Source organism: Gorilla gorilla, chromosome 11, assembly GCF_029281585.2.
Source record: "Gorilla gorilla gorilla isolate KB3781 chromosome 11, NHGRI_mGorGor1-v2.1_pri, whole genome shotgun sequence".
Lineage (NCBI taxonomy): Eukaryota > Metazoa > Chordata > Mammalia > Primates > Hominidae > Gorilla > Gorilla gorilla.
The window spans coordinates 80,561,374-80,575,044 of NC_073235.2; the positions used below are offsets into that span (position 1 = coordinate 80,561,374).

General features: G+C 38.7%; 1 pseudogene; it reads right to left on the minus strand.

Annotated features, from left to right (window-relative positions):
• Positions 1-862: 862 nt before the first annotated feature.
• LOC101126237 (cytochrome c 2-like) lies at positions 863-12,906 on the minus strand (annotated as a pseudogene).
• Positions 12,907-13,671: the final 765 nt, after the last annotated feature.

The following is a 13,671-nucleotide window of genomic DNA, read 5'->3' on the forward strand; positions in this document are numbered from 1 at the left end:
TCTCCTTCTTGCATTGGGCCATATCATTTGGGTGATAGAACACTTGTAGGACTGCACAGCTGCTGCAGGGGCTGCCTCACACTACACAAAGCCACTGTTCCCTTCCACCCAGGCCCTGCTGTAGACCTGCCCCACCATGCGCCTCTTATATTTGCTGTAAGGGGGTGGGGGTGGGGGGCGCTTTCCACATTTATGATGAAGGTTTTAGGGTTTTTTTCTCCCTCTCTCTCAGTGTCCCTGCTATCCTTCCCTGCAAATTTACCTTCATATTACTCAGGATTAGCAGAGTATCTTAATGCAGAAAGATTACATGTTATATGATACAAATATTTAACAACATTGGACATGCTTTTCTCCTTCTCTCTTTTATTTTAAGTCACCCAAGGTCAACAATTTGCTCTTTTTTCCCAAAAACATTCCTAAGGTAAGATCAACTATGTGACCTTATTTTCCCTACTTTTTAAAAAGTTGCTTTAAGTATTGTTTATAATAAAAAGCAAACACATAACCAACCACAACTTAATGAAAATTAAAGCTAATGTCTTCTATATTTACATTTAAATTACAGAGAAATAAGTATGTGAAAGCCATCATCAATAGTAGTTGTTAGACTTACAAACTATTTTGTGCATGTAGAGACTACTGAACCACAACAGATTTTAGTTTCCTTCCTTCTCCTCCTTCATCCTGACCTATCCCCTTCCTTAGCATGCCAACAAAAGCGAGTTCAGAATCTGAAGGGCTCCTGTTCAGTAGATCACACACAATAAAAAATATCAACCTTTATTTTAAAATGTTAAACTTACTACAGGCTGATCAAAAAAGATCAAATATGACTTCTCTAAACGTGCAATTTTTGAAATTAGAAATTTTGGCTTATAACATATTTCCGAAGTGAAGATGTTGCCCATTTCAAATACTGAATAAGATCTTCTCTCTCACTCTTCTTTTTAAGACCAGAAAAGATCATTTTAGTTCCAGGGATACATTTCTTTCTTTTTTTTTTTTTTTTTTTTGAGACGGAGTTTTGCTCTTGTTGCCCAGGCTGGAGTGCAATGGCACGATCTCAGCTCACTGCAACCTCCACCTCCCAGGTTCAAGCCATTCTCCTGCCTCAGCCTCCCAAGTAGCTGGGATTACAGGCACGCACCAACATGCCTAGCAACTTTTTGTATTTTTAGTAGAGATGGGGTTTCACCATGTTAGCCAGGCTGGTCTTGAACTCCTAACCTCAGGTGATCCGCCCTCCTCGGCCTCCAAGGTGCTGGGATTACAGGTGTGAGCCACCATGTACAGTCCCAGGGATATATTTCTTTGGGTTCTCCAAATATTCCATCAGAGTCTCTTCTCCCCATACAATACCTACAAAGGTGAAGGTAAGTTTTAAGTTTGTGTAGTTACATTTGTAGGGCTCACTTTCTGATCTGACCTACATATGTGAACAAAAGATTAATCTTGGACTCAGTAGGGAGGCTATTTTAACTGAGATTTATAGATTCTGACCTATAAGAAATTTCCAAAATGTGTCTCCACTCCTTGGCTTCTCTGTAGAAATCCATACTGTAGAAACAGTCGCATACTGTTTAGGGTCTTCTATGGTAAACCAATGAACTACTACCAAAGACATGTTATGCTTAAGCAGTTCCTCATCCTCCAAGAATCAGAGTGAGTTCCTTCTAGAAAAGGTCTTAGAGATCATGCAATCCAATCTCTAATTTTGCAGATTAGTAAATGATGGTCCAAAGCTTGTCCTAAGATTACAAAGCTACCTACAGTCAAGAATTTATGACTACTAACTCATATTTGCATGTTTTTTCTACCTATCATACCAAGCTGCCTCTATCCAGATCTCCATCAAAATCCATGATTTCAAAAATCCAGTTTTAAGACAATAGAGAAAGGTTCCTTTCTTTTCTTTCTAAAACCAGTCAAAAAGAACATGGAGAAAGAGAAACAGAAATGCTACCTTCACTTTTGATAAAACCTTTGAGGAAGCACCTGTTATAATTGTTATAATTAGAAGCCTACCAAGGACATGAAACCTAGACCAGAGTGAAATGACACCTTTCACTAAGCATCTCTCCAAAGTATGTGACACACTCTGAAAGGCAAAGGCATAAGCCTTTGCTTAGCTCAAAAAGAATAGGATATATCAGCTGGCCATGAAAGTCTTCTTAAATTCAGTTTTACACCATGGAGGACCAGGGGAGCCAAGATGAATGAAGAAAACATAAATATGTCCTCTTTGAAAGAAGCACTCTAACTTATATTATAAGGTACAAGAGAAACTGCAAAGGTAACATAACCCCAGGCCTGCCAGTCTTTGCCAGCTGAAGTAAAGAGCCAAATAACAGCCCCACCAAAACATAAACCCATACATGCTCAGGTATATGTTATCGCTAATATAACTATGCATAAGGAAGACATCAAAACTAACTGGAAAACTCAGACCATCATCTTTATTTTCCTTCTGCAAATAACTAGTCCAAAAAGATTATCTTCATCAGAAGATGGGTAATAATAAAAAATAACCAGCACAAGAAAGTACTGAAAATACACACAATACACACAATACACACAGTACACACACACACACACACACACCACATACACACACACACACACACACACCACATACACACACACAGCAGAAAGGAATATGAAAAACAAAAGTTAGGCAGGCATGGTGGCTCACACCTGCAATCCCAGCACTTAGGGAACCTGAGGCAGGTGGATCGCTTGAGCTCAGGAGTTCAAGACCAGCCTTGGTGACGTGGTGAAACCCCATCTCTACAAAAAATAGAAAAAAAAATGGCCAGGCATGGTGGTGCACTTCCGGGGTCCCAGCTACTCAGGAGGCTGAGGCAGGATGATCAATTGAGTCCAGGATGTCAAGGCTGCAATGAGCTGAGATTGCACCACTGCACTCCAGCCTGGGCAACAGAGTGAGAGCCTGTCTCGAAAAACAAAAACGAAATGTTAAATGAAAAATACACATCTGAAATTATGTATTAATAAATAGGCAGATGAAAATCATAGCCATATTTCCATGGATTCAAAAAAGGCCTTTATGAATTAAGGGCTCAAAGTAGAGTGTTCTAGTCTATTTTCACACTGATGTAAAGAAATACCCAAGACTGGGTAATTTATAAAGGAAAGAGGTTTAATTGCCTCACAATTCCACATAGCTGAGACAGCCTCAAGAAACTTACCATGATGGTGGAAGGTGAAGAGGAAGCAAGCACCTTCTTCACAAGGCAACAGGAAAGAGAAGCATGAAAAGGAGGAATTTCCAAACACTTATAAAACCATCAGATATTGTGAGAACTCACTATCATGAGAACAGCATGGGGGAAACTGCCCCCATGATCCAATCATCTCCCACCAGGTCCCTCCCTCCACACGTGGAGATTATGGGGATTGCAATTCGAGATGAGATTTGGGTGGGGACACAGAGCCAAACCATATCATTCCACCCCTGACCCCTTCCAAATCTAACATCATTTTTACGTTGCAAAACCAACCATGCCTTCTCAACAGTTCCCCAAAGTCTCAACTCATTTCAGCATTAACTCAAAAGTCCATAGTCAAAAGTCTCACCCGAGATAAGGTGAGTCCCTTCCTCCTATGAGCCTGTAAAATCTAAAGCAAGTTATTTACTTCCTAGATATAATGGGGATACAAACAATGGGTGCATATACCCATTCCAAATGGGAGAAATTGGCCAAAACAAAGGGGCTACAGGCCCCATGCAAGTCCGAAATCCAGCACGGCAGTCAAATCTTAAAGCTCCAAAATGATCTCCTTTGACTTCATGTCTCACATCTGGGTCACGCTGATGCAAGAGGTGGGTTCCCATGGTCTTGGGCAGCTCCACCCCTGTGGCTTTGCAGGGTACAGCCCTGCCCCTGGCTGCTTTCACAGGCTGGCATTGAGTGTCTGTGGCAAAACAGGCACACATGCAAGCTGTTAGTGGATCTACCATTCTGGGGTCTGGAGAATGGTGGTCCCCTTCTCATAGCTCCATTAGGCAATGCCCCAGTGGGGACTCTGTGTTGGGGCTCCAACCCACATTTCCCTTTCACACTGCCCTAGCAGAGGTTCTTCATGAAGACTCTGCCTCTATAGCAGACTTCTGCCTGGACATCCAGGTGTTTCTATGCATCCTGTGAAATCTAGGCAGAGGTTCCCAAACCTCAATTCTTGACTTCTGTGTACCTGCAGGCCCCACACCACATAGAAGCTTTCCAGGCTTGGGGCTTGCACCCTCTGAAGCAATGACCTGAGCTGTACCTTGGCCCCTTTTAGCCATAGTTGGAACTGGAGTGGCTGGGAAGCAGGGCACCAAATCCCAAGGATGCACAGAGCACAGAGCAGCGGTGGGGCCCTGGGCTTGGCCCACAAAACCATTTTTCCCTCCTAGGTCTCAGGCCTGTAATTGGAGGAGCTGCCTTGAAGGTTTCTGACATGCCCTGGAGACATTTTCCCCATTGTCTTGGTGCTTAACATTGTCTTGGCAATTAACTCCTTGTTACTTACAGAAATTTCTGCAGCCAGCTTGAATTTCTCCCCAGAAAACAGGTTTTTCTTTTCTTTTCTTTTCTTTTCTTTTTTTTTTTTCTTTTTTTGAGATGGAGTCTCGCTCTGTCGCCCAGGCTGGAGTGCAGTGGAACGATCTCAGCTCACTGCAAGCTCCGCCTCCTGGGTTCACGCCATTCTCCCGCCTCAGCCTCCAGAGTAGCTAGGAGTACAAGCACCCACCATCAAGCCCAGCTAATTTTTTTTTTTTTTTTTGTATTTTTACTAGAGGCAGGGTTTCACTGTGTTAGCCAGGATGGTCTCGATCTCCTGACCTCATGATCCGCCCGCCTCGGCCTCCCAAAGTGCTGGGATTACAGGCCTGAGCCACCGCGCCTGGCCCACGTTTTTCTTTTCTGCCACATGGTCGGGCTGCAAATTTTCCAAACTTTTATGCTCTGTCACCTCTTGAACGCTTTGCTGCTTAGAAATGTCTTCTACCAGATACCCTAAATCATCTCTCTCAAGTTCGAAGTCCCATAGATCTCTAGGGCAGGGGCAAAATGCCGCCAGTCTCTTTGCTAACGCATAGCAACAATGACCTTTACTGCAGTTCCTGATAAGTTCCTCATTTTCATCTGAGACCACCTCAGCCTGAACTTCATTGTCCACATCACTGTCAGCATTTTGGTCAAAACCATTCAACAAGTTTCTAGGAAGCTCCCAACTTTCTCATATCTTCCTGTCTTCTGAGCCCTCCAAATTGTTCCAACATCTGCCCATTACCCAGTTAGCCATAGTTGAAACTGGAGTGGCACATTTTGTTTTTTTTTTTTAAGACAGAGTCTTGCTCTGTCACCTAGGCTGTAGTGCAGTGGTGCAATCTCAACTCATTGCAACCTCCGCCTCTGGGGTTCAAGCAATTCTCCTGCCTCAGCCTCCTGAGTAGCTGGGACTACAGGCACATGCCACCGCACCCGACTAATTTTTTGTATTTTTAGTAGAGACAGGGTTTCACCGTGTTAGCCAGGATGGTCTTGATCTCCTGACCTCATGATCCACCTGCCTTGGCCTCCCAAAGTGCTGGGATTACAGGTGTGAGCCACCGTGCTCAGCCATCTCTTACACATTTTTAAGTATCTTTATAGCAGTGCCCCAAACCCCTGGTACCAATTTACTACACTAGTCCATTCACACTGCTATAAAGAAATACCTGAGACTAGGTAATTTATAAAGGAAAGAGGTTTAATTGACTCACAGTTCCACATGGCTTGGAGGCCTCAGGAAACTCATAATCATGGAGAAAGATGAAGGGGAAGCAAGGTACCTTCTTCACAAGGTGGCAGGAGAGAGAAGTATGAAGGAGGAAATTCCAAACACTAATAAAACCATCAGATCTCGTGAGAACTCAATGACTGTAACAAGAACAGCATGAGGGAAACCACCCCCATGATCCAATCACCTCCCACCCACTCCCTCCCTCGACATGTGAGGATTATGGGGATTATAATTCGAGATGAGATTTGGATGGGGACACAGAGCCAAACCATATCATAGAGCTACAAAGACGCTAGTAGAAAATGATAAAACAGAAACATATAAATGACAGCAAAAAGGGACAATGCTGCTGCTAGCACAATCAGACTTCAAAATACTGATAAAAATGAAATGGAAAAAATAGTTTTAAATGATCACTCTAGCTATCAGCTCTAAGGTCAAATGACAGATACAGAAGATACTCAGACAAAGGAGATACAAGATCTGCACAACCGGTGGCCCAAGTAAGATTTTTAAAAAACAAATGAAATAGAGTAAAGCTATTACAACATATAAATCAAGAAAACTTTCAAAACTAAAGGCACTGAATCTATCAATTGGAAGAATACAACATGTCCCAGGAGATAGTGAAATTGATCAATCAAGGCCTAGATATAGCCTAGCAAATTTGCTAACTCTCAGTAAGACTTTTACTGAAACATAGGGGGAAAAATAAAATAAAAAACCAAGTAACTCATAATGGAAAGGCATCAGGCTGGTTTCATATTTCTGCAAACAATAATTCAACATAAAGCATATAAAATCCTGAGCAATTAAAATGTCTCCCAATCATTTTACAACCAAATTATCATTCAAGTGTAATAACAATCCCCAGCTGTATTTAAACATCCAAAAACTGGGACAATATAGTTCTGGTAATACTTTCTTATTGTTATAATGAATAGAAAACCATCCACTAACCAAAAGATAAATGAAGATAATATGGTAAAATCTGGGAACACTCACTGGTACTATTTAAATGTAGAACAAACATTAAAAACAACTGTGGTAATTATGGTTACATGGGGTGTAAATGATATATGGCATCTCAGAGTAGAAATAACAACATACATAAGTGGTAAGAGTTGGAGACTATGAAAAATGGGAGATTGTATAAATATTTTGGCTTTCTCATCCTTCATAGTGGAGGATAAGCAGATGTTGCTTAATGCAGATCAATCTAATTGTAGAGGCATATGGATATTCTTTAAAGTATAAATATGACTATCAAAATTATCAAAAAGAATAATATTGCCAAATAAATTTAGTTGGTAGAGGGACAGGAATAGGAGAACGTCAGGAAAAGTGAACATACATAATTTCCTTACCACGCATAATGGTAAATATTTCTTTTGAACTATTTGGATTTTTGTATAATGTAAGCATTTCAAAATATTTTTAAAGTTATTAATACATTTATGATTCAATGTGTTCCTACTGCATCCACTAACAAAATTTGACATGACAATAAGCAAAAGATAAAGACTTAAATCCCTAATAAGATAGTTTAGCTAATACGCTAATCTCATGATACGATTTCTTTAAAGGCCCAAGAAAACCAGGGTTTGTATCCTAGTTCCACCATTTATTAGCATAGAATCCTGGAAAAATCATGAATTAATTCAAACAATTTGTTTCTAAAACCCGCTTCAATTATCATTGCCCAAAATGCAAGTGGTGCTTCAATGCACTATAAAGACATTATTCTCAAAAGAAAAATTTTAACCATCTACTGATGTTTTTAAAAATACAGTACGGCCAGGCACGGTGGCCCATGCCTGTAATCCCAGCACTTTGGGAGGCCGAGGCGGGCAGATCACTTGAGACCAGGAGTTCGAGATCAGCCTGGCCAACATGGTGAAACCCCGTCTCTACTAAAAATACAACAACAGCAAAAAAGATTAGCCGCATGTGGTGGCGCACGCCTGTAATCCCAGCTACTTCAGAGGCTGAGGCAGGAAAATAGCTTGAACCTGGGATGCAGTGGTAGCAGTGAGCCGAGATCACAACACTGTAGTCCAGCCTGGGTGACAGAGTGAGTGAGACTCCATTTCAAGAAAAAAAAAAAAAAAAACTTGAAGAAGAAAGAAAAACACAGTATATATGGTTCAACATCACCAATCATTAGGGAAATGAAAACCAAAACCACATGAGATAGCACTTCAAACCCATTAGGATGGCTGTTATCACAAAAACAGAAAATAAGTGTTGGTGAGAAGTTGGAGAAATTAGAACCCTTGTGTATTCTAATTCACAATGGAATTGTGGAAACATAAAATGGTGCAACCACTGTGAAAAATGATATGGCTGTTCCTCAAAAAATTAGACACAGAATTATCATGGGATTCAGCAATTCCACTTCTGGGTAAATACCCAAAAGAATGAAAACACGGACTCGACAGATATTTGTACACCCATGTGCATAGCAGCATTAGTCACAAGAGCCAAAAGGTGGAAGCAACCCAAGTCTCCATCAACAGATAAATAGATAAACAAAATGCTATCTACATATAATAGAATATTATTCAGTCTTTAAAAAGATAGAAATTTCAACACGTTACAACATAAATGAACCTTGAAGACATTATGCTAAGTGAAATAAGCCACTCACAAAAGGACCAATACTGTATGATTTGATTCCACTTGTATTAGGTACCTAGGGCAGTCAAATTCACAGACAAAAAGCAGAATGTCAGTCGCCAGGGGCTATTCAATGGGTACAGAGTTTCAGTTTGAGAAAATGAAAATGTTCTGGAAATGGATGGTGGTTATGGTTGCAAAAGAGTGTGTGCTTAAAATGACACAGAATTGTAAGTTAAGATGGTTAAAATGGTAAATTTTATGTTATATTTTGCTACAATTTTAAAAACCACATAATATAAGATTATTATAATCATGAGTTTTGTAAAACTATATTCTATACAAGTCATATGGGACAAAGAATCTTTAAAATTGAGAATTTCTGTATTCTTCTGAAAATAAAAATAGTGTAACTATTTGCAACAGAAAGGTCATACACAAAAAAATAAAATACGGTTGACAGTGCACCACAATTTTTATTAACACTGAACTACTGACTTCCTGGTTCTTCTTAGTTACTGAAGTCTGTTTTTAGCCAAGCTGTGCTAACATATTTTTTAAATCCTTGTTTAGTTTTAAGTAAACTTACTTTAAAATCCTAGTGCAATTAACATAGTAAGCTACTTATTGTTCTTATTTCATCAGCAGAACTAACAAACAATAATATTATATCCTCAAATTAGTCACAAATATTACCTAAATAATCCAATTTAGGGAAATTTTATTTCTAATTCTTAAATAATATTAAACCCAAGCCTTATACAGCTTTCAACCATTGGCAACAATCTACATAATAAAAGGCATATTTGGTATAAGTTTTAATATTATTTCAAATCAACGCTATTGAGGAATAAATTCCTCAAACTACTGGCAGTTAGAGGAACAACATTGGCTTAAGACTGCTCTACAAATTAGAAGTTCAAAAATTGTGCTTATAACAGGATAATAATAATAAAATGACGCTATAGAGAAATACTTTAAAAATTAAAAAGCTATATAAATGCTAACAATGAAGATGAGTTAAAAACTGATCTATTCAGTAGTCTATCAACTGAAAATCCTATTGCAATAACTGCAATGCAAGTTTAATACTACCTGCCCACAGTAAGCGCAAACTCCATAGTACCTTTGCTTCAGACACCAGCTGCAAGCTCAGGGGCCCCCAAGCCACCCAAACTTCCAACTAACTGGCTACAAATTTGGTGGTTCCCACAACCTCATCGACTTCAATAATTTATTACTAGAACAACTCACAGAAATCAGGAAAGAACTATATTTACAATTATAGTTGTATTATAAAGGATACAAATCAGGACTAGTCAGGGGAAGAGACCCATAGGGTGACAGCTGGGAGGGTCCCAAATGAAAAGCTTCTGAGTCATTTATCTGTGGAATCAGGTCTCATCACTCTCCCAACACATGGATGTGTTCACCAAGTAGGAAACTCAACCAGAGTTCCAGTTGAAAGTGTCTAAAGTTTTTAACTGGGGCTTCATTACACAGGCATGATTGTGTGAATCACTGGCCATGTGACTAAACTCAACCTCCAACCCCCTTTCTGTTCCCAGAGGTCAGACTTACTCATCTAGCTCAAAGCCTTAATTCTGTAATCACCTGATTGGTCCTTGCAGTTTGGTCAGCACCCATTCTGAAACTATCTCGAAGTTCACCGCGATTCATCTTATTAACATAAACTCAGGTCTTGGTCCCAGGGGCCAACTATAATAACAAACATACTCCTGTCACTCTAGAAATTCCAAGGTTTTAGAGGTTCCTTGCCAGGAACCCAGGACAAAGACCAAATTATTACCAGTACCTAGTACCAGCATTTTTGCACTTTCCAAATACAATGATATTGTGTTAATAATAAATATGCTGATATTTTAAAAGATGATAAAATACTACTGACTTGACAAATATTAAATTTTATTCAATGTACTTTTAGTGTAAGTACTTTATCAATTATGTATTTATAAATTTATTTACTTAATTTCTTTTTTGTTGCTTTTTTGAGACAGGGTCTCACTCTGTCACCCAGGCGGGAGTGCAGCTGTGAGATCATGGGTCACTGCAGCCTTAACCTCCTGGGCTCAAGGCATCCTCCTGCATCAGCCTCCTGAGTAACTAGGATTAGAGGAATATACCACCACATCTGTCTAATTTTTTTTTTTTTGAGACAAAGTCTTGCTCTGTTGCCCCAGCTGGAGTGCAGTGGTGTGATCTCGGCTCATCATAACCTCCGCCTCCTGGGTTCAAGCGATTCTCCTGCCTCAGCCTCCCAAGTAGCTGGGACTGCAAGTGTGCACCACCATGCCTGGCTAATTTTTGTATTTTTAGTAGAGACGGGGTTTCACTATTTTGGCCAGGCTGGTCTTGAACTCCTGACCTCGTGATCTGCCCACCTCGGCCTCCCAAAGTGCTGGGATTACAGGCGTGAGCCACCATGCCTGGTCTAAGTTTTTTTTTTTTTTTTTTTTTTTTAGAGATGGGGTTTCACCATATTGGCCAAGCTGGTCTTGAACTCCTGACCTCAGGTGATCCACCTGCCTTGGCTTCCCAAAGTACAGGGATTACAGGCATAAGCCACCATGCCCAGCCATCAGCTAATTTATTTTTTGTAGAGACAGGGTCTTACTACATTGCCCAGGCTGGTCTTACAGACCAAGTAATCCTCCTGGCCTCAAGTAATCCTCCCACCTCAGCCTCCCAAAGTGTTGGGATTACATGTGTGTGCCACCATGTTTGGCCAATTATGTATTTATTTTATATGTAAAAGTAGTCCTTTATTATGAGTCTCCCCCAAATAAAGATATGTTGAGGTCCTAACCCCTGGTAACTCAGAATATAAGTTTGTCTGGAAATAGAGTCATTGCAGATGTGATTAATTGAGATGAGGTCATATTGGTGTAGGATGAGCCCTTAATCCAATATGATTGGTGTCCTTATGAATATGATTGGTGTCATTATGAGAAAATGGTCATGTAAAGACAGAGATGCACAGGGGTCATGTAATAACAAAGTCAGAGACTGGAATTATGTAGCTCGAGGTCATAACTAGGATTTCACCCATAAAAAGGAATGAAAAGCATCACAAGAAGTGTTGATTGCCATAAAAAATTATTAGACTTAGTTTCTCAGTACCACCTGTTGTATTCCGGGTTGTTTGTTGTAATTTTGTTGTTGTTGTTGTTAAATATACATTTCCAGTGGGGGGGAAGGAATGAAGTACTGATACATGCTACAATTTAGATGGGCCTTGAAAACATTATGCTAAGTGAAAGAAGTCAGACACAAAGGGTCACATATTATATGATTCCTTTTATATGATCCAATAGGCAAATCCAAAGAGACAGAATGCAGATTAGTGGTTGCCAGGGAATAGGGTTAAGGGGGAATGCAGAGTGATTACCTAATGGATGCAGGTGTTCTGGAGTGATAAAAACGTTTTGAAAATAGGGAAAGGCGGTGATTTTACAGCATTATGAATGCACTAAATGCTACGGAATTGTACACTTTAAAACGGCTAATTATGTTATATAAATTTCACTTCAATAAAAATAATAAAAAGAAATAAAAAATAAAATAAAATCCTTTTCAAATAGTAGTGACTTGAAATGCCAACCTATAAGATATGCTAGGCCCCAAGAAGTTTCAAATAGAGTTGTACCCTATTTTGAAAAAAGCTGATATATATATATAATCTCAAAAAAGCTGATATATATATATATATAAAACCATGTATATATTTAACAGGATTATCATATTATAATTTCCATTCATAGACAGATAGATAGATAGATGTACACATATAAATCTCCATATGATTAATCCAGGAATGACAAATTGCTTTGCAAAGATAGTGCAGTCTTTTCCAACCACTTCGATCTTAACCCTAAGATACTGTCTCACTTTACCCTCTTCCCACAAACAAAAAAAATGCTGAATATATGCTTCAAACTATATAGTATTTCTCCCACTCTGCTAAAATCAATACTACAAATAGAATCACTACTGCCATTATACCACTAAAATATGATTTTTTAAAAATCTAGCTTATACTTTTTCAAGAAAAATGTATTACCTAAAATCAAATACCCTGTATAGGCAAAAACCTATGCCATACAAGATTCTTAATTCTTCTGATTAAAAGGATGATCAGTTATCCAAATGCAGGTCTTATGATATAAATCCATATTTCAGTAATATGTAAAGAGTGGTCCATTTTTAATGCTGCAAATTAGGAAATTATTATAATGCCAAATCATATGCTTTATTCTTTCCTACAATGTATCTGGTTCTCTCCCACAACTGCTAGTTTTTACCTTTGTTTTTGTTTGCCTCTGTATAAGAAAATCCTGGTGCTTTTCCTGTTTTTCAGCCAAAGAGGCCCCAGAGATTTGGACCAGTCTTGTGTTTTTCACCTTTTTCCACTGTGTGGCACTGAGCACATTTTTGAATAAAGGTCTTCCTGCCTGCTTCAGCATCTCCCATGTTGCTCTGCAATGGAACATTAAAACCACAAACCAAAAAAATATATATATTAGATTTTCAAAGCTGGGGAGAAAAAAGAATTCCAATTCCATCATTTTGACTAAAGTGAATGCTGATGATGTTAAACAAAAACGTATCCTTTAAAGCATGCAAGCTTTAATGTATGAGTGCTCAAAAACACAGATATATTATAGCATCCAATTTCATAAAGACAATCATCTCATTAATTAGGCTTATTTTAAGTTTCTAGCCATAGCTACTTCAGAAACTGCTATTGGTATCAAACGGGTTTTACTTCAGCCTTCAAAGAATTATATTAATTTATCCAGGTCAATCATATTCCTTTTCATTTCTAAAAAGTGCATGTGCAAAAGATGATGTAAAACATATAGGTCTAATTTTGCATCCCCTTATTTAAAAATAAGAATAGAACAAATAGGAAAGGTGTTTAAATATGATATTACTATGAGTATTTATATGTCTACAATAATCAAACTGTAAAAATAAAAATTATACAGAAAAGAATGCAGCCATAGAAACCTATATGTAACATAATTTCTCATTTACTTTACATTCTTAGATATAGATACCAGATTAGATCAAGCATTATCTGAAAGCAATCAGAAATAACATTATTGAATTCAGTCAGCATTAGTATGTATTTAATACTAATGTAGTGGAAAATACACAGTTTTAAGTAGTAAAGACCTTACTGGGTTGGGTGCGGTGGCTCATGTCTGTAATCCCAGCACTTTGGGAGGCCAA